Here is a 19,154-nt window from a genome sequence, read left to right as displayed (position 1 = left end):
CCTCTGTGCCTGGCAGCCCCATCAGTGGTGTACTCAATGCCCTTTCAAATGGGGCATCTGTGACCTCCCATATTCTGTGATTGTCAGCCGATTGTGAGATGCCAGTGAGGTGTTGCCACCCCTTAAAATAACACACAGGCAAAGTTCGGCACCACTATCACTTTATTGACTACTGGCAAGGAGTGCCGACGCGACCAGCAAGGAGTGAGGTGGCCCTCTGCCATGGCTCACAATTCTGCTACCATCTGCCTTAATAGGCGCATCATTTGGCAACACATATACTCTGCCAGATTCAGGATTCTCATTCATTGTTGGTATACCCTATGCAGAGGGTACTGGCTTTGTTCCCTCCCCGCCCTTCATGCATCTCCTCTGCGTGCCTCAGGCTGTATTTGCTGTGGGAGTAGCTACTTGTCCCCAACTCCAAGTAGCCCAGCTCCAAATGTAGCCATCCTTGCCTCCAGAAGGACCATCACAGCTCCCTGGACCCACCGCCCGCCCGCCCCCCCCCTCCCCCCACCAAACCCTGTAGGGTCACTCCCGCACAATTAGTCCAGTGCCTATCGAGCTAACTCTATCTGACCTCTGCACACTCAATGGCCACTGTGTGCCACCATATGAGCAGCTCTCTGAGCCTTCTTCCTTTTATGCATCGATATTAAACAGACTCACCTCCATGACTGGTTCCCTGCTGTGATGCCGCTTCCTGTACAGGGATATAGTGGCAAAGCTTCGTGTTCCTTATGACTCCAAACCAAAATCGCTCTCTGCCCTTTAATGTCCTCGAGTGGCTCATTTGCAAGACGCATTGATGAACCGCGACATTCGGGCTGGCGGACTGTTGGTATATAGGCCCCTACGTCTCTCAAAGACAATGGGAGGCGGAACCACGTTAAAAAGCAAGCATACCACTGAGGGACATGAAATTGCGGCCTTGACCCCGCCAAAGGTCCCGCCTCCTCAAAAATTGAGCCCAACTTTTAAGATCAATGACCTTTCATCAGAACTCCTGAAATATTAACTCTATTTTTCTCTCCACAGATGCTGCCAGACCTGCTGAGTATTTCCAGCATTTGCAGTTTATTTTTCAGCTTTTCAGCATCCACAGTATTTTGTTTTGTCTGGGGTGATTGACTGTTGGGCTACTATCAGTTTTTGGCCAGCTATCCTGAGACCTCCTTTCTTTGATTCAGTGCCAATTTATTTGTCTGATTGTGCTCCCGTGAAGCACCTTGGGAGATTTAAAAGGTACTATGTAAATGCAAGTTGATGTTACTAACAAGCCACTCACCCACAATAATAAGTGAAAGAGATTGCAGCAAACAAATATTTGCGCAAAAGGTTTAAAGTGTACTCCAGCATCAGTCACCTGCATCGGGAAATGGGGGAACCAGAAAATTTGGGGTTGGGGGGTAGTGGCAGGGGGAAGCCTGTATTAGCAATCTTTAAACTGTTTAAAATTAAGAGGCTGGGATGTCTGACCAGCACAATGCAACAGTGGATGAATATAATAATCCACACTTCAATTCATTGCTCAAATGCAAATCTAAAATAGCATGTAGTTTCAGTGTTGTTGTTTTAATAATCACTGATCTGTGCACTGCAAAAATTGCAGTGTCGTCACCTTTTGCCCTGCAGGAGTGATGTCCAGGGGAAGGCCTGCTCCTTCTTGGCAGAAGGCCACATTCCACCCTTGTAACTATAACACATCCTGGCTTTTTAAGCAGAACTACTCCAACTCATCACATTAGTCACTACGGCAACAAGCAGATAGCTAAAGCACACTGCATCAACATTTCTGCCTCATTGCAACATGTTGGTGGTAGGGTTGCCTGAACTACAACTTTTCCACTGTGACAATTCACCAAGGAGCTTTTTAAACTTACACTTCAATTGCCATTGCTGGAATGTTCTAGCTGACTTAAATTTTGACCTTTTTAAAAAAAAAAAAATCCTTAAGTAATGAAGAATATTCATATCCAAATGTGACACCAACTGCCACCAGTGTCCTCAGGAACAGGAGAGCTCCAGATCAAATTTTCAATGGGTTTTATCATCCCCCCCCACCCCCACACAATGCTACTGTAGATATTGATAAGTGCAAAGAATATCAACGCTGTAATATTTACTACTTAACCCATTTATGGGAGTGGTTTGTAGTTTTTACTTTAACAAAAGGTTAAAAAAAGCACACCAATTAATCTGGTTACTGCAGTTTGCAACAACATAGACCTAGATTTAGAGCAGAGCCCAGGAGAGTGGGGGGGGGGGGGGGGGGGGGGGCTACTGATATATCCCTGCTGTGTTACCAAGATCTTTGGCACCTTGTGCACATGTTCAGGTTCTGAGCAGCTGTACACATGCTGACAAGTAATTTACAAAGAAAGCAGCCTGTCTGGTTAGCAGCATAGTTCTAAGGCAGATCAGATGTTGGTTCTGGGGCACCGAGCTTTCCTTCCACTCCTGTTCAAACTGCTTTCACAGTTCATCAAACATGCAGGCTTTAAGACAAACTAGCCAGTTAAGCTCACACTCATGAATTGCATTCTCTGTTATCACTTGTTATAGCCACAAAAAATATTGGTCAGCATATCAGTATGAGGTAAAAGGACACATAACTACCTGAGCGGTGAGAGTCAGAGTCAATAATGCTGCATCACTGAAGGCACACTACACAGCATTTCTTCCACTCGGTCTCTCCCAGGAGCCAACTTGACTGGCTGCCTGCTTACATAGCAATGGATTCAAAGCTGCATCAATCCAATTACAAACAGTAACATGTTGTGCACCTTGCCTTTATGTACAAGCACTTACAACACAAGCTTACACACCCAGTACCTGAATCCAGTTACAGTGCATCCAATACCAAAGAACTCCTCACCGTATCACATCTCCTGCACACACTGAGCATAGTTACATCATCAGCGACCAACCGGAAGCAGCTTTCAGCACTCCGTTCCCTAGTTACACACATATGCAAATTTAATCCACAAGCAGCACTTACCTCACTGCTTAAAGAGTAATGCTGCAGCACCCAGTCCGGGCCAACACCATTGAAGGCATGCTACATTGTATTAAAGAACTCTAAAAACAAACCTGTTTATTCCTTAACTAATCTCAATCCATTTTAAAGCCAGAATTGCCTCTAAATGTTACCTACACAGTGAATCTATGCAACATTACAATGCAGCACCAATCTACTGTGCCACACAGAGACAGAATACACATCGATGCCTGCAATTCCAATACAAGCTTCCTGTCACAGTCACAACACAGGCATCAAGTTAGTGGGGCTGGATAGCGACCCTTGGGAGACATGGAGAGCTGGGTCTGTAACTCACCCAAAGCAGCTCTTGTTCATCCACCCAGACTCAGAACGAGATAAAAATAAAATGTAACTGCTGCATCCCAACAAATCCTACTTTGGAAAAATATATTCCTATTCAGGAAAAATGTTGAACACTTTTCAACAGAAATAAATGCAATCTTCTTTCCTAAAGATTTAGAGAAATTAGTTCCACAATGCTAAAAGCAATGAGTAACTGAGCTGGACAGAAAGGTCCCAGGTTCAATTAGCCAGCTACAACCACTACCACAGTTGAGGTGCTACGAAGTGGCTAAAACACCCCGAGCTGGAAAGGGATAATCAGCCGGGTTCCTGCTCCTGACTCCTATCCACAGATCTTTGCTGTATGTGTAGTGTGGGGAGACAAGGGTGGGACAGGATCAATCTCAGCTATAACGTTACCTGACTATGGAAGTGCCTGCTATCGCTCATTGTTGAAGAATGAGCACTTGGCTAAGATATTAGAGGGCTACTAATATCTTCGAACTGTATCCCAGCAATGGGGAGAAATAGCAAGAAAAAATTGTCTCTGGAGACTACTTTCTTTTTCTGTAACTGATAAAACTTTTGAAGTATTTGCAAGACTCTGGATCAGTAACATGCAACTATTTCGCACAATCAGCATCAAGCATCATTTCACTCTCCATACAGCCTAAAGGTATTCCTTTTTATAATCTACGAAATGCTGAAAATCAAACCGAGCTAAAATCAGCTACAGGACCAAAACTCAATTTTCAAGCGAAACACTGTTCAACTGGCCAACTGAAGCTCTCTATTTGCCTTTCCAACATGACGCATCACTCCTTAAAAGATAGGACAAGCAGGCAATCTGCTCAAGACACCGATTATTTCACACCTCTTTGACTTGGTGTGCTGCTGTAATGCATTAAAATTCCTAAGAAGACATGAAGTTTTGCATAAATATAAGAATGAGTTGCATTTAGATAGTGCCTTTCACAACCTAAGAGCATTCCAAAGCACTTTCCAGCCAATTAAGTACTTTTGAAGTGCAGTGACTGCTGTAATGAAGAAAACATGGCTGCCAGTTTGCGAACAGCAACAAAAAACAATGTGATCATGACCAGGTAATCTGTTTTGGTGGTGTTGATTGAGAGATAAATGTTGCCTGATATACTGGGAGAAGTCCATGCTCTTTTCTGAATAGTGCCACGGGATCCTTTATACCCATTTGAGAGAGCCTCGACTTAACATCACACCTGAAAGTCAGTACAATACTCCCTGTGTCACTGTGAGGACTTAACACAACAACCAACCCAATAATCAAGCAATGGACCCCGCCAGAATTTTAAATAATACTGGAAAAAGCTCAGCTTTGACCAGGGATTCAGCCCCAGGTTCTAAAAGAAGCTGTTAGGAATGTCCCAAGCCTCAAATTGGACATTCCTCTGTGAGCTACAATTATAGACTTTATGGAGTGAAACAAAGGCCTCTACGCATGCGGTCCTTTATTGCAGCATGAAAAGGTCTACAACCTCTTCTATATTTAAAGTAAAACTAGGTGATACTGCTTTCATCTGACTCAAGGATATCTGAATCTGAGCCACATGATACTCCAAGCAACATAAGGCATAAGGGGCAACCCTGTACCACCGCATACGGCTCTTAATGGCACACAGTATCGAACTGAAAGAACCTATAAGAAGCAAAAAGCACTGATCAATGCCATGAAGCAGCATTTCCAGCGGCCTCACTTTTAGCTACCAGTTTGGCAAAGTACTACATAAAAGGCTGGTTAACAAAATTGAGGCTCATGGAATAAGATGGCCAGTGTCAGCTTGGATAAAAAACATTGGCTTAAGAACAGAAAACATCAAGTCAGTGTAAATGGTTGTTTTTCAGAATGGAGGATGGCAGACAGCAGTGTTCTCCAAGGGCCAATGCTAGGACCACTGCTTTTTTGACATATATAGTGTCTGTAAATTATAGTATTTTTGTGCACTCGGGTGTTATTGCCAGCTGCCATTATACACAACATGTTTAAGTTGATTTACTTCTGTGTTCAACTTGTTTAAAATGGAAGGGGGAGATCACTTCAACAGGAGGTTGGTCAACTATTTGAAGGGGTCCGGTCACATGGCCTAGAAGCCACCCTTTTTAGTCTGTCTGGTTTTGAAACAGTTTCAGTTAGAGAACAACTGGTACTACAAAAAAAAGCTGCTTTGAAGCTGCATATCACTATCTCTGGGGCCTGTTTGCAAGAAGAAGAAGCCACAGCATGCAAAGCAGCAAGAAATCTGCCTGCTCTCTGCCAATTTCTCTCTCATTGAAAAGGATGAAATCAGAAACTAAGCTGCCTTAGCTTATCCCAGAAAGTGCATGAGAAGAAAGTTTAAGAGAACAGATTTCCAATGTCTCCTACTCCACTTGGCATTTCCAGTCGGTTAATTCCAGCATTGGACTTTATGTTAGTTAAAAAACGGATTCTAGTTTCAACTGGAACCCTCGTCAGTTTGTAATTAAGCTATTTTTTACTTGATAAATGTCCTTGCACTTTTGGTGCCTTTACCATTCCTTGTACGTTTGTGAGTGGGCGTTGCGAAGTTAACCCCCTCCTGCGTTTAAGAATGTGTGTTAATAAACCCTACTTCTATGTTTTAACTTTAACAACAGTGTTGTTGCAGTCCTTTAAAAGTCAGGGTTCACAAACTGAGGGAGCAGAGAAATATGCCATCAATGTTTTTAATTTAAAAAAAGGAAAAATTTAAATCACAATCAGCTTACAGACAAGCTGTTGAAAATATAGAGAAATTTGTTTTCACAATTAACTATCTGTTCGTAACAATAGTGAGATGATGCATTTTGGCAGAAGGATTAGGGAGACGCAATATATACCTAATGGCACAGTTCTAAAGAGTGTGCAGGAACAGAGGGACCAGAGGGTGCATGTGCACTGATCTTTGAAGGTGGCAGGACATATTGAGAGAGTAGTTAGTAAAGTACGCAGTAAGGGATCTTGGTCTTCATAAATAGAGACACTGAGTACAAAAGCAGGGAAGTTATGCTGAACATCTATAAAGCTCTGGTTAGGCTCCAACTGGAGTACTGCATCTAGTTCTGGTCATCACACTTCAGCAAGGATGCGAGGGTCCTTGAGAGGACGCAAAGGAGATTTACCAGAACAGTTCCAGGGTTAGGTTGGAGAAGCTGGGGTTGTTCTCCTGGGAGAAAAGCAGATTGAGGGGAGATTTGCTAGAGGTGTACAGGATTAGAAAATGTTTTAGAAAAGCTGCTCCCACTAGCTGACCGCCGAAGCCTGTCCACCATCTACAAGGCACAAGTCAGGAGTGTGATGGAATACTCTCCACTTGCCTGGATGGGTGAAGTTCCAAAACATTCAAAGTAGCTCGACACCATCCAGGACAAAGCAGCCCGCTTGATTGGCACCCCATCTACAAACATTCACTCCCTCCACCACCGACGCACAGTGCCAGCAGTGTGTACCATCTACAAGATGCACTGTAGCAATGCACCAACGCTCCTTCGACAGCACCTTCCAAACCCGCGACCTCTACCAACTAGAAGGACAAGGGCAGCAAATGCATGGGAACACCACCACCTGCAAGTTCCCTTCCAAGTCACACATCATCCTGACTTGGAACTATAATCGCCATTCCTTCACTGTCACTGGGTCAAAATCCTGGAACTCCCTTCCTAACAGCACTGTGGGTATACCTACCCCAAATGGACTGCAGCGGTTCAAGAAGGCAGCTCACCACCACCTTCTCAAGGGCAATTAGGATGGGCAACAAATGCTGACCTGGCCAGCGACGCCCACATCCCATGAATGAACTTTTAAAAAAATCTCGGGGACACAGATTTAAGATGTTGGGCAAGAGATACAGGGGATGTGAGAAAGAACTTATTAAAAATGGCCTACTATACTATAGTACCTGGCTCTTAATTTACCCAATGCATTTTTTAATCTACGCCTGACTGTGTTACATTGGTTGACTAAATGGAACAAATAAAGCACCACACAAACTACTTATAATACAGTCTGATAATGTGGCCGTGACTCAGAACTCCAGATAAACACCCTCAAACACACAAGAATACATCACAGGATGACCTGGAAACAAGGTGGTAATGACACTGTATTGAAATGTTCAAATCACTCTGCACAAGTCCAGGCAGGGCGATTACGATCACTAAACACTCAGCCCCAAATTCACACAAACAACTCAGATTTAGAGTAATGGAGTTATCCCATGAATACAGTACTGAATGTATGGTTCAAATAGCCAGTACAGGTCTCTAATTCAGTTTCCCTGAAGTTTAAAGAGAATAACTTGCAATTTTAGATATTTAATTTAATCTAAATGTTTTTGAATTGATGCCAGTCGTGGCAGAAGGATGTATTCTGAAATGGTTTCATGTTACTGGATGAGTTATGATTGATGCTGCATTCCTGAAAATTTGATCTGTTCAGGTTATAAATTGAAGAATATTAGCAGCAAAGTGTGGAGAGCAACAGCTGCAAGTTCCGATGCCATCTCCAAATGAGAGGAGGTTAGCATCAATTCTCCTAACACAGAAAGCTGGGTCATTGCCTCTGACAGTGAATGTACAGTAAATCAGACTATTTCAGCTACTCATCCTTTATTTCCTGCCACCCCCATTTAATAACAAGGCAGCCTTATCCCTACTAGCTGGATGTGGAAAGGGGATAACGGGGTATAGAAATGAGGTGGGTAAGTGTGGTTAGAACTATTTGCTCATGTGGAGTGTCAACGCAGACATAGACTGATTGGACTGAATGGTCTGTTTCATGTTGTAACTTCTACATATAAACCAGTTCAATGTAGAACCTGCAGCATACAAACTGAGCACTAAGTCAAGCCACATCAGTCACATACACTGCATCCTGGATCTAGCAGTAACCTCAAAAGGAACAGCTAATCAGTGTTCCCTTACTTATTTGCCCCAGGATGGGAATGACAGCAATCAGGCTGCCTTTTCTACATTGTCCAAAACACCAGGAATAAACGCAAGGTACATTAACAGAAATAATTCGACAATTTTCTCCCAAGGGACAGACAGCTCATCAAATCTCAATAATATAAAATATTATGGAATTCCAAGATGCTCTGAATTCCGAGTGATGTAGTACTACCCCTAACACCAGAACTCCCAGGTTTGAGTGCTAGTCTGTGCTGAGTTAGTTGCTAGTAGCCAGGTCAGCAACTACAGTACCTAAGAACATAAGAAATAGCAGCTGGAGTAGGCCAGATGGCACCTCAAGCCTGCGCCGCTATTCAATAAGATCATGGCTAAACTTCAACATCAACTTCACCTTCCCACACCATCCCCAAAGCCGGGGCGGCACAGTGGCGCAGTGGTTAGTACCACAGCCTCACAGCTCCAGCGACCCGGGTTCAATTCTGGGTACTGCCTGTGTGGAGTTTGCAAGTTCTCCCTGTGTCTGCGTGGGTTTCCTCCGGGTGCTCCGGTTTCCTCCCACACGCCAAAGACTTTCAGGTTGATAGGTTAATTGGCCATTATAAATTGCCCCTAGTATAGGTAGGTGGTAGGGAAATATAGGGACAGGTGGGGATGTGGTAGGAATATGGGATTAGTGTAGGATTAGTATAAATGGGTGGTTGATGGTCGGCACAGACTCGGTGGGCCGAAGGGCCTGTTTCAGTGCTGTATCCCTAAACTAAATTAAACTAAATAATCTCAGTCTTGAATATAGTCATCAACTGAGCATCCACAGCCCTCTGGGGTAGAGAATTCTAAAGATTCAAGAAAGAAAGAAAGACAGACTTGCATTTATACAGCACTTTTCACAACCACTGGACATCTCAAAGTGTTTTATAGCCAATGAAGTACTTTTGAAGTGTAGTCACTGTGGTAAGTAAGAAATGCAGCAATTTGTGCACAGCAAGCTCCCACAAACAGCAATGTGATAATGACCAAATAATCTGTTTTTGTGATGTTGATTGAGGGATAGACATTGGCCAAGACACCGGGGATAGCTCCCCTGTCCTTCGAAATAACACCTTGGGATCTTTTACATCCACCCAATCAGGCAGATAGGACCTCGGTTTAACATCTCATTTAAAGACAGGACCTCCTTCAGTGCAGGAAGCCGTTCCTTCACTGTCACTGGGTCAAAATCCTGAAACTCCCTTCCTAACAGCACTGTTGGTGTACCTATACCCCAAGGACTGCAGCAGTTCAAAAAGCAGCTCACCACCATCTTCTCAAGGGCAATTAGGGAGGGCAATAAATGCTGGCCGAGCCTGCGACGCCCACATCCCACAAACGAATAAAAGAAACTCCCTCAGTAAAGCGCTGGAGTGTCAGCCTTAATTTTTGTGCTCAAGCCCTGAAGTGGGACTTGCAGACCCTTGTGGCTCACAAATCTGAATGAAGAAATTTCTCTTGATCTCAGTCCTAAATGGCCAAGCCCTTATCCTAAGAATAAGGCCGCAGTTTTAGACTCTCCAGCCACGGAAAACAGCCTCTCAGCATCTACCTTGTCAAGCTCTCTAAGAATTTTATACATTTCAATCAGATCACCTCTCGTTGTTATAGGCAAGGTCTACTCAATCTCTCCAAATAGGACAGCCCAGAAATCAATCTAGGGAACCTCTGTTGCACTCACTGTAAGACAATTATATCTTTCCTTAGGTAAGGGACCAAAACTGCACACAGTACGACTAACCTTAGTGCCCTCAAGCTCAGAAAAAATATCAAAAGAGATTCCCACATAAATTGCCAACCAGTAATCCATGCTGAAAAGCAAATGACTGCACAAGTGCTGGGTGAGGACAGGTGAAGGCTTGGCTATGATACATCTCCCAGCTGAACCTCCTGCTGATACTCATTGTCAGCTCATACTTGAACAGTTACTCAGTGAATTACCAAAGATCATGGAAACTTAAATCAGCAAGCACATTTGGGAATGGAAAGGGGGTAAAGCCATAATAGGTTACAAAAATGAATCCCACTCCTTTATCATCTCGTGCATGTCACCCATCCAATTCTAGCTCATCACGGTTACCATGTTCATGCAGAAACTACACTTACCAGCAAAATACCACAATGCACACACCAGTTCCACCATGAAGCATTAGCAAAGAACCCCAATCACAAGTTCACCTGGGGCCCATAGACAGGTTGGAAATCAAATGGGAAGATTGGAAAGCTCAATTCAACCACTCTACTCTCGCATCTCTAGTAATCAGTACAGAACAGTAGGAACATACCATGCATAGTTTATCTGTCAGACACAAGACATTTCTAAGCTGCAAATTTTATATTCTGGTTGTTATGCCAATGTGCTTTGTTGAATGATAATTTTCGTTAATCCACTGACTGGAGATCCAAATTTATTTATTTTTTCAAAAAAGAGACATTTTTAAAAGGATGATTTTGCCGGCAGCTTAAGTTGGCTACCTAATTTGCAACACTGTATCCTATACTGCAATGCTGTGAGGAGGGAGACAAAATGTCTGCTATTTCCAGCAAGAACCAAGACCCAGGAAGTTTAAAGGAACTGCTTGTTCATTTCAGCAGAGAAATACTGCTAACTGCAATGTTTTGAATCACTGAGTGACTGTCATGTGACAAGTCCCTCCACATCTGTGGTTTTAAGCTGGTATTTTCTCTGCAGCAGAGGAGAAGCAACTGGGCTCTGACAGGAGTAGACCCAAACAGGGCGGGGTCCATCTCTCTCTCTCTCTCGTCCTGCTTGTTGACTGACCATCTTTGTATACTCCGCTACAATCAGAAACCCTGTTGGAGGAAATCATCCACATTGCAATCTCCAAGAGATTCACTGAACCAGTCATCCACCTCTTCAAACTGAAAGCCTCAGGACCATTGAATTCGGCTCGAAGCCAGCTGAATCACCAAACTCTACAGACTGTATATCTTTTTCCTATGGAGTCTAACTCAACCGATCAACCTTTCCTCACTCTGTAACCTATTTGTGTGTGTGGAAACCTCTTGTGTGTTTGCAAGAATGAAAGTTGGCACGTTGTTTATTACTTTATTAATTCCGTTTAGGTACAATAAAGTTAACCTCTTCCTTTGTTAACTCAAGAAAACCTGTCCGATTGGTTCTTGTTCTGAACATAGCAAGTAAGTAATCAGACACCTACTGAATTGGCCAGTTCATCAACTTGAAAAAAGAATTAACAAAGTGATTCCTGACAACGCAGCCAGCCACTGATGTCATCAGGTTACGCCAAGGTGCGCATATGCGCAGACGTGCTCCAGCTCTCTGCGCATGCACTGATGACATCATTGCATGATGTGTGCATCTTCAGGAATCGCGCCTGGTCGGCCTCTGCGCATGCACTTTACACGTACAGAAATGCAACGCCAACAGGTATTTACCCATGCACCAAGCTCCGTCTGCCCCCCCCACCCCCCCTCGCTGCTCTCTACGGCCGCTCTGTTTCCCCCCATCCCCGGCCCGCTCCGCTCCCCCACCTACCCCCCCCCAATCCCCGGCCCACTCCGCTCCCCCACCTCCCCCCTGCCACATCCCCGGCCGCTCCGCTCCACCCCCCGCCCCTGACCCCGGCCCGCTCGCTCTCTCCCTCCCGCCATTGTGCGCTGCCATGTGTTTAGGTTAGGTTGCCTTCATGTGATTATTTGAGCAGCACCATCTTTAGTCCTGGCAGCTGCCTGAAGTCACGGACTGTGACGTTTTAGTGGCACATGCTGCATGTGCGCATGTGCAACTACAGTGACACCTAGTGGTAGTGACGTCAGCAAACGCAGCCAAGAATTAAACCTGTTGTGATCTAACAAGGAGAGGGAAAAGAGGGAAGCCCTTCAACCCCTCCTCACTTGACCGTAACAGATATTTGGGCATTCATGTCTGGAATCAAACAGAAAGACAAATGGGAAATTGTAAGCGGGAACCCAAATTGATCCCTAGTAATAATTTTAAAATTTCATTACAGGTTTTCTTGTGATTTCCAGTGCTAGAGTACTAAAATATCCACATTTGAGGATAGTACCTTCCTAGAAAAGAGTGAAGTAACTTGGGCCAGGTTAAAAACCCTATCTGTTGAAGTGTTGAGGAATGTAGTTGGGCAATTAGAGATTATTATCCACCCAAAAGCTAGGAAGCCTGAAATACTAAATACTAAAACTTGTGGCCAACCATTTGAAAATTGACAATGAAAAACTGGAAACAGGCATGGAATCTGAAACAGAAAAGGTAACATTAGCTAAGGTACAGCTACAACAGAGGAGGCTAGATTAGAATTCAAGAAGGAGAAAGAACAGAGAGTATTTCAGGAAAGGGAGAAAGAAAGAACTTTCCAGGAAAGGGAGAAAGAAAGCATTCCAGAGACAGAAAGAGGAGAAAATTCCAGGAAAGGAAAAAGAAAAGGAGGAAAGGGAAAAAGAACAAGCTTTCCAGTGGAAGTTAAGGGTAGCTTGAACTGAATAGGGAAGACCCAATGAACCCAGTGAAGGCACCACTAGTGAGGGCATTACCCCTAGCTCAGGACCAGGTTCTCCCAGTTAATAATAAAATTCAATGAAGGGGATGTGGAAGCATTTTTCATCTCCTTTGAAAAGCTTGCAAAACAGTTCAAGTGGCCAATAGACAGCTGATCACTGTTATTGCAAAGCAAACTAACAGGAAAAGCCCATGAGGTTTATTCACTGTTGCCTGGCGAGAGTTCATCAGATTATGAGATGACTAAACATGCTATCCTGAGTGCATACCAGCTAAGAGTACCAAACTCTCCAAAAGCAACCAGAACAAACTTACATTGAGATCGAAAGGGTTAAGCAACTCACTTTCGACCGATTGATAAGGGCACTTAAGATGGAGTCCACCTATGAAAACCTCAGAGATGTGATCCTTCTCGAGAAGTTCAAAAACGTGCTTCCCCTTTCCATAAGAAACCAGTGGAGGAACAAAAGGTTCCAAGGGCCAGGCTGATAATTATACACTTAGTCACAAGCCCTTGCCCCAGGGGAAACCCTTCCCTAGTCACCTCCAAAAACCTGAAAGGGATAGAAGGTGGGATAGTGATAGGAGGGCGAACAGCCATGAGTGAGAAGGGAGAGCTGGAAACACAGGGGACCCTCCTCAGGCCAAAAAGGAAGGTGCTGAGAACAGAAGTGACGCCCGGAAACCTGTATGTTTCCAATGTAACAAGGCAGGTCACCTTCAAACTGACTGTAGGAAGTTACGGGGAAAACCCATAGGTTTAGGCAGGGTACAACAGACCAGTGCAGAAACAGGAGCCCTGATGGAAAGCACTGCAGCAGACCAGGCTGTGGCTTTAACTGTGGCAGTAAAACCTAGTAAACCTACCGCTGAGAATGTGAGAAAACTTAAAATCCCTGAGAGTTATTAGAATTTTGTGTCCAGAGGAAAGATGACCCCATACCCCTCGAGTGAGGCAAGTAAGCCCATAGTCATACTTAGAGATACAGGGACCACCCAATTCCTTCTGCTGGGAAAAAGCATGACCTTTGCCCCAAACAGAGCATTGAATGCTAGAGTTCTAATAAACAGTATCAGAGGAAAGTATATGCCCCTACCTTTATACCAGGTGCACCTGGAATGCGACCATGTTTCAGGACCGGTAACCATGGGGATTGTCCCAAGTTTACCTGTGGACGGGGTCGACCTGCTCCTCGGTAATGATCTAGCGGGGACTAAGGTAGTGGCTTCCTCAGTGGTTTCAGAGAGACCAAAAGAGGTCAGGGAGACAGAGCAGTTACAGGAAAAGGTCCCTGGCATTTTTCCTGACTGTGTGGTGACCCGGTCCATGGTCAAACAAGCTCCATCAGAGGACACTGAACTGGCATTGCAGACAGATGACCCTACAGTCTGGTTGTCTGGAACCTTCGTTGAGAAGTTAGAGGACCCAGAGGATGGGTTAAAACAGTCTTGCTTGGTCACAGCTCAGCAAGACGATCGAGGGTTAAAAACAGCACAGACTGCTCAACTGAAGCTGAAGCACAGCGAGTCCCAGATTGCTACTATTTAAAGGATGAGGTGCTGTTGAGGAAGTGGAGTCCTCCTCACAGACCTGCAGACGAAGAGTGGATTGTCGTTCATCAGGTAGTGGTGCCGCCGAGGTACCATAGGGAAATATTGAGAATAGCCCACTAGATTCCAATGGCTGGACATGTCGGTATCAGAAAAACCGAAGCCCACATAAGATAGCATTTTCACTGGCCACAACTCCACAAGGATGTGGTGGAGTTCTGTAAGACTTGCCACAAGTGCCAGCTTGTGGGGAAGCTTCAATGTGCAATAAAACCTGCACCCCTAATTCCCATACCGGCTTTTGGAGAACCGTTCAGCAGAGTGCTGGTAGATTGTGTGGGGCCCCTGCCAAAAACAAAAAGGGGCTACCAGTATCTTCTCACCATCATGGAAGCAGCTACTCGATTTCCAAAGGCTATCCCTCGAAGAACTACCTCTGCCAAGGCAGTGCTGGAGGGCCGAACCCAATTCTTCGCCCGATACGGGCAGCCTGCTGAGTTCCAGTCGGATCAGGGCACAGATTTTATGTCCAGTATTTTTCAAAAGGTCATGGGTAATCTGGGTATAACCCAGCTAAAGTCCTCAGCCTACCACCCACAGTAACAAGGGGCTTTGGAGCAGTACCATGTGACCCTAAAGACAATAATCAGGGAATAATGCTAGGAGTACCCCATGACTGGGACAAAGGGCTGGGATTTTTTTTTGCTTGCTACCAAAGACTCACCCAATCAGTCCACTGGCTTTAGTCCCTTTGAATTAGTTTATGGACATAAGGTGAGAGGTCCTCTAAAACTAATCAAGGAGAGGCTTTTGGGAAATAGGGACGAATCTTCCCTGTTAGACTCCATCTCCATGTTCCGAGAATGGCTCATGAGAGCCTGAGCGATGGCTCAGGAACATCTAAAAACCTCCCAGACAACTATAAAAAGGCAGACGGATAAACACGGGCGCCAAGCTGCGCGCCAGCGCCCTTTCAACTCAGCACGGCGCCCATCACAGAGCCCCCGCGATATTACGCACGGGGGCTCATTAGCATCACTGTGCCGAGCCTCCCCTCCCGATATTACATGGGGAGAGGCGGGACATTCGGCGCAGTGAGAAACCCTTTGACAGCAGTGCAGAAGGTGCTGGGACCCTATTTTAAGTGCCCCAGCACCTGCTTCCTGACAGCTGTCAAGGAATACTCATCTGACTACTGAAGACTGGGGCTGCTGTCAATCTGGCAGCAAAGCAGGAAGTGCTGCAGATCAAGCAGCATCTGTGAAGAGAGAAGCAGAGTTAGCTTGTCCAAGTTCACAGACCTGAAAGTTCACTCTGCTTTCTCTCCACAGATGCCGCCTGACCTGCTGAGTTACCCCAGCACTTTCCGCTTTGCTGCCACATACTTACCCTGCTGTATCCTAGTGTCCTATGAAGTTGCGATCCTCTTCTCCCACTCAAGTGCAACATTCCTTCTTGTAGGTGTGCTGCACCCGGGTGAATAATCTTAAATTTGCACATTCCAGGACATGAGACTTAAATAAACCATAAAAGGTATTAGAGGTTTACAGAGAACACACTAACATAAATGGGAATGCGTGGGTGTCACAGCAATGTAAATACGTCTTTCACTAAATGTTCCTCACCAACATGTGTGTCCTTTTCTCTGTGCGAATGATGTGTGCCAGCATGTAGCACCAACGTCACATCCCTTTGCACCGTTGGCCCTTCAGAAGAGCCAACACATGCAATATCATTGCCATGCCACCATTATACATGAGCATCTCCACAGATGCAGTGACATGGACACTGGCTCAGTCAACTTCTGCCTCTAATGGTTTACACAGGGATGCTGCAGATGTGGACTGGTGCACAGCAGCTGAGCGAGGGTAATATGTGGCTTGCAGAGCTCATGTCAGTTCCTATGGAGTGGAGAGCCTTTGTCTGATAAGCCACTTGTGTACATCCCTACCTCACTGTTAGCCCTGCGTGCAGAGCCTGGGTGTCATCTGCCCTCCCTTGCATCTTTCATCTTGTAGGTCCTCAGCACCCTCATAGTCCGAGAAAGAATCCTGTTGACGTCTCTCCTCATCATGCCAGGCCTCGCCCCTATTGGGTGCGCGGTTGTGCAGAGCAGCAAAGAAAGGAGCTGGCCTTTTTGGCTCATGATGCCTATCCGTACTGGCATTGGAGGTGCTCTTTCAGCATGCCGATCTCCTGCTCAATGGTGGCTCATGTAGCTCAGTGGCTGGCGTTGTATCTCTCCTCTGCAGCAGTGGTGGAGTCTCTCGCCGGTATCGGGAGCCATGTCTGCAAAGGATAGCCCTTATCTCCAAGAAACCACCTTTCCATCATAGCCAGTTCAGTGAACAGCTGTGGCAGCCGGGACTGACACAAGACCCATGTGTCATGGCAGCTGTCTGAGAAGCAGTCACACATTTGCTGCAAGCATCAGCTGTGTTCACATACCAGTTTCACCTAGATTGAGAGGGCTCCTTTAATGGTGACGTCTGTAGGTGGTAGCCTGGCAGTAGGCCTGATGGCCATGAGTGCAGTCTATGAACATTACAACCTATGGTTCTCCGGCAAAGGTGCCAGAAACAATGGCCCTCTGGGCCTGGCTGTGAGAGTCCGTCCTGAAGCAGACATACTCACTGGCCCTCCGGTGCAGGGCATAGGTGACCTGCTGACTGTGTGAACACGCAAAGGTCTCTGGTGGGCCCCTAAAAGGCTGCAGAGGCATCAGGCTTGAGAACCGCTGCCACTATGAGAAACAAATGCATGGGATATCCACCGGAGCCCATGGGCTGCAGGTCATCCTTGAGCAGGGCACAGAGACGTGTTACCACCCTCTTTATATGCGCAATCTCCTCTGACTCTGGTGCTCTGACATCCGATGGCATGTCATATGGGGCCTGCAGATGCACGGCAACCGTAATGGCGGGGTCCCCTTGGGGGCTGCTGCTCATGACTGGGGGCCTCTACGTGGATCGCACCTGCCTGTTGGCATTGCCTCTGGCGCATAAGGATTCTCACATGCAGAGGATCACACAATGTAGGATGAGCCATACCAATTTCCATGTGATAAACAATGTTGAACCCTGAAATAAAAACAAGAAATGCTGGAATCACTCAGCAGGTCTGGCAGCATCTGTGGAAAGAGAAGCAGAGTTAACGTTTCGGGTCAGTGACCCTTCTTCGGAACTGACAAATATTAGAAAAGTCACAGATTATAAGCAAGGTGGGGGTGGGGCAAGAGATAACAAAGGAGAAGGTGTAGATTGGACCAGGCCACATAGCTGACCAAAAGGTCACGGAGCAAAGGCAAACAATATGTTAATGGTGTGTTGAAAGACAAAGCATTAGTACAGATTAGGTGTTAATACACTGAATATTGAACAGCAGCAAGTGCAAACCTGAAGAAAAACAGTGGGTAAGCAAACTGAACAAACTAAGATGAAATGAAATAAATGCAAAAAAAAGATTGTAAAAAATGTAAAAAAAAGTAAGTAAAAAAAAAAAGGAAGAACAAATAACTAAAAATGAAAGTAAAATGGGGGGCTGTCATGCTCTGAAATTATTGAACTCAATGTTCAGTCCGGCAGGCTGTAGTGTGCCTAATCGGTAGATGAGATGCTGTTCCTCGAGCTTGCGTTGATGTTCACTGGAAGACTGCAGCAATCCCAGGACAGAGATGTGAGCATGAGAGCAGGGGGGAGTGTTGAAATGGCAAGCAACCGGAAGCTCAGGGTCCTGCTTGCGGACTGAGCGGAGATGTTCCGCAAAGCGGTCACCCAGTCTGCGCTTGGTCTCCCCAATGTAGAGGAGACCACACTGTGAGCAGCGAATACAGTATACTACATTGACAGAAGCACAAGTAAATCGCTGCTTCACCTGAAAGGAGTGTTTGGGGCCTGGGATAGTGAGGAGAGAGGAGGTAAATGGGCAGGTATTACACCTCCTGCGATTGCAGGGTAAGGTGCCCTGGGACGGGGACGAGGTGGTGGGGGTAATGGAGGAGTGGACCAGGGTGTCGCGGAGGGAACGATCCCTTCGGAATGCTGACAGGGGAAGGGAGGGGAAGATGCGACTGGTAGTGGCATCATGCTGGAGGTGGCGAAAATGGCGGAGGATGATCCTTTGGATATGGAGGCTGGTGGGATGAAAAGTGAGGACAAGGGGAACCCTGTCACGGTTCTGGGAGGGAGGGGAAGGGGTGAGGGTAGAGGTGCGGGGAATGGGTCGGAGACGGTTGAGGGCCCTGTCAACCACAGTGGGGGGAAATCCTCGGTTGAGGAAAAAGGTCATATCAGAAGCACCGTCATGGAAGGTAGCATCATCAGAGCAGATGCGTCGGAGACGGAGAAACTGGGAGAATGGAATGGAGTCCTTACAGGAGGTAGGGTGTGAAGAAGTGTAGTCGAGGTAGCTGTGGGAGTCAGTGGGCTTATAATGGATATTGGTAGACAACCTATCCCCAGAGATGGAGACAGAGAAGTCGAGGAAGGGAAGGGAAGTGTCAGAGATGGACCATGTAAAGGTGAGAGAAGGGTGGAAATTGGAAGCAAAGTTGACAAAGTTTTCTAGTTTGGGGCGGGAGCAGGAAGCGGCACCGATACAGTCATCAATGTACCGGAAAAAGAGTTGGGGGAGGGGGCATTGCCCATCTTGGCCAAAACTCGGAGTGGCACAACATAACCACATCAAGATCCTACCAGCTGAATCGATTGCCCCCACCATCCATAAAACCTTAATGCTCCTGCCCTTTCTGGCACCCGCCCCACACACACGGTGCCTAGTGTGCCACTGCCACCTCACAAACACAGA

At 45.9% G+C, this 19,154-nt stretch overlaps 1 protein-coding gene across 8 annotated transcripts in view; it reads right to left on the bottom strand.

The window, feature by feature from the left end:
* Positions 1-19,154, bottom strand: part of arhgap32b (Rho GTPase activating protein 32b) — a 645,931-nt gene that overhangs the window by 530,002 nt on the left and 96,775 nt on the right. The window contains exon 1 of one of the 8 annotated variants that reach the window (XM_068053767.1): positions 2,839-2,895. The exons of 6 other annotated variants lie outside the window; for them this stretch is intronic. The gene's annotated coding sequence lies outside the window, so the exon portion shown is untranslated. Of the gene's footprint in view, positions 1-2,831; positions 2,896-19,154 lie in introns of those variants that run through there. One more of the 8 variants, XM_068053774.1, reaches the window with a different exon arrangement.

The sequence above is a fragment of the Heterodontus francisci genome, chromosome 22 (genome assembly GCF_036365525.1).
Source record: "Heterodontus francisci isolate sHetFra1 chromosome 22, sHetFra1.hap1, whole genome shotgun sequence".
Taxonomy (NCBI): Eukaryota; Metazoa; Chordata; class Chondrichthyes; order Heterodontiformes; family Heterodontidae; genus Heterodontus; species Heterodontus francisci.
Note: the sequence above shows the minus strand (reverse complement) of the source record. Positions and strands in the feature narration are given on the sequence as shown.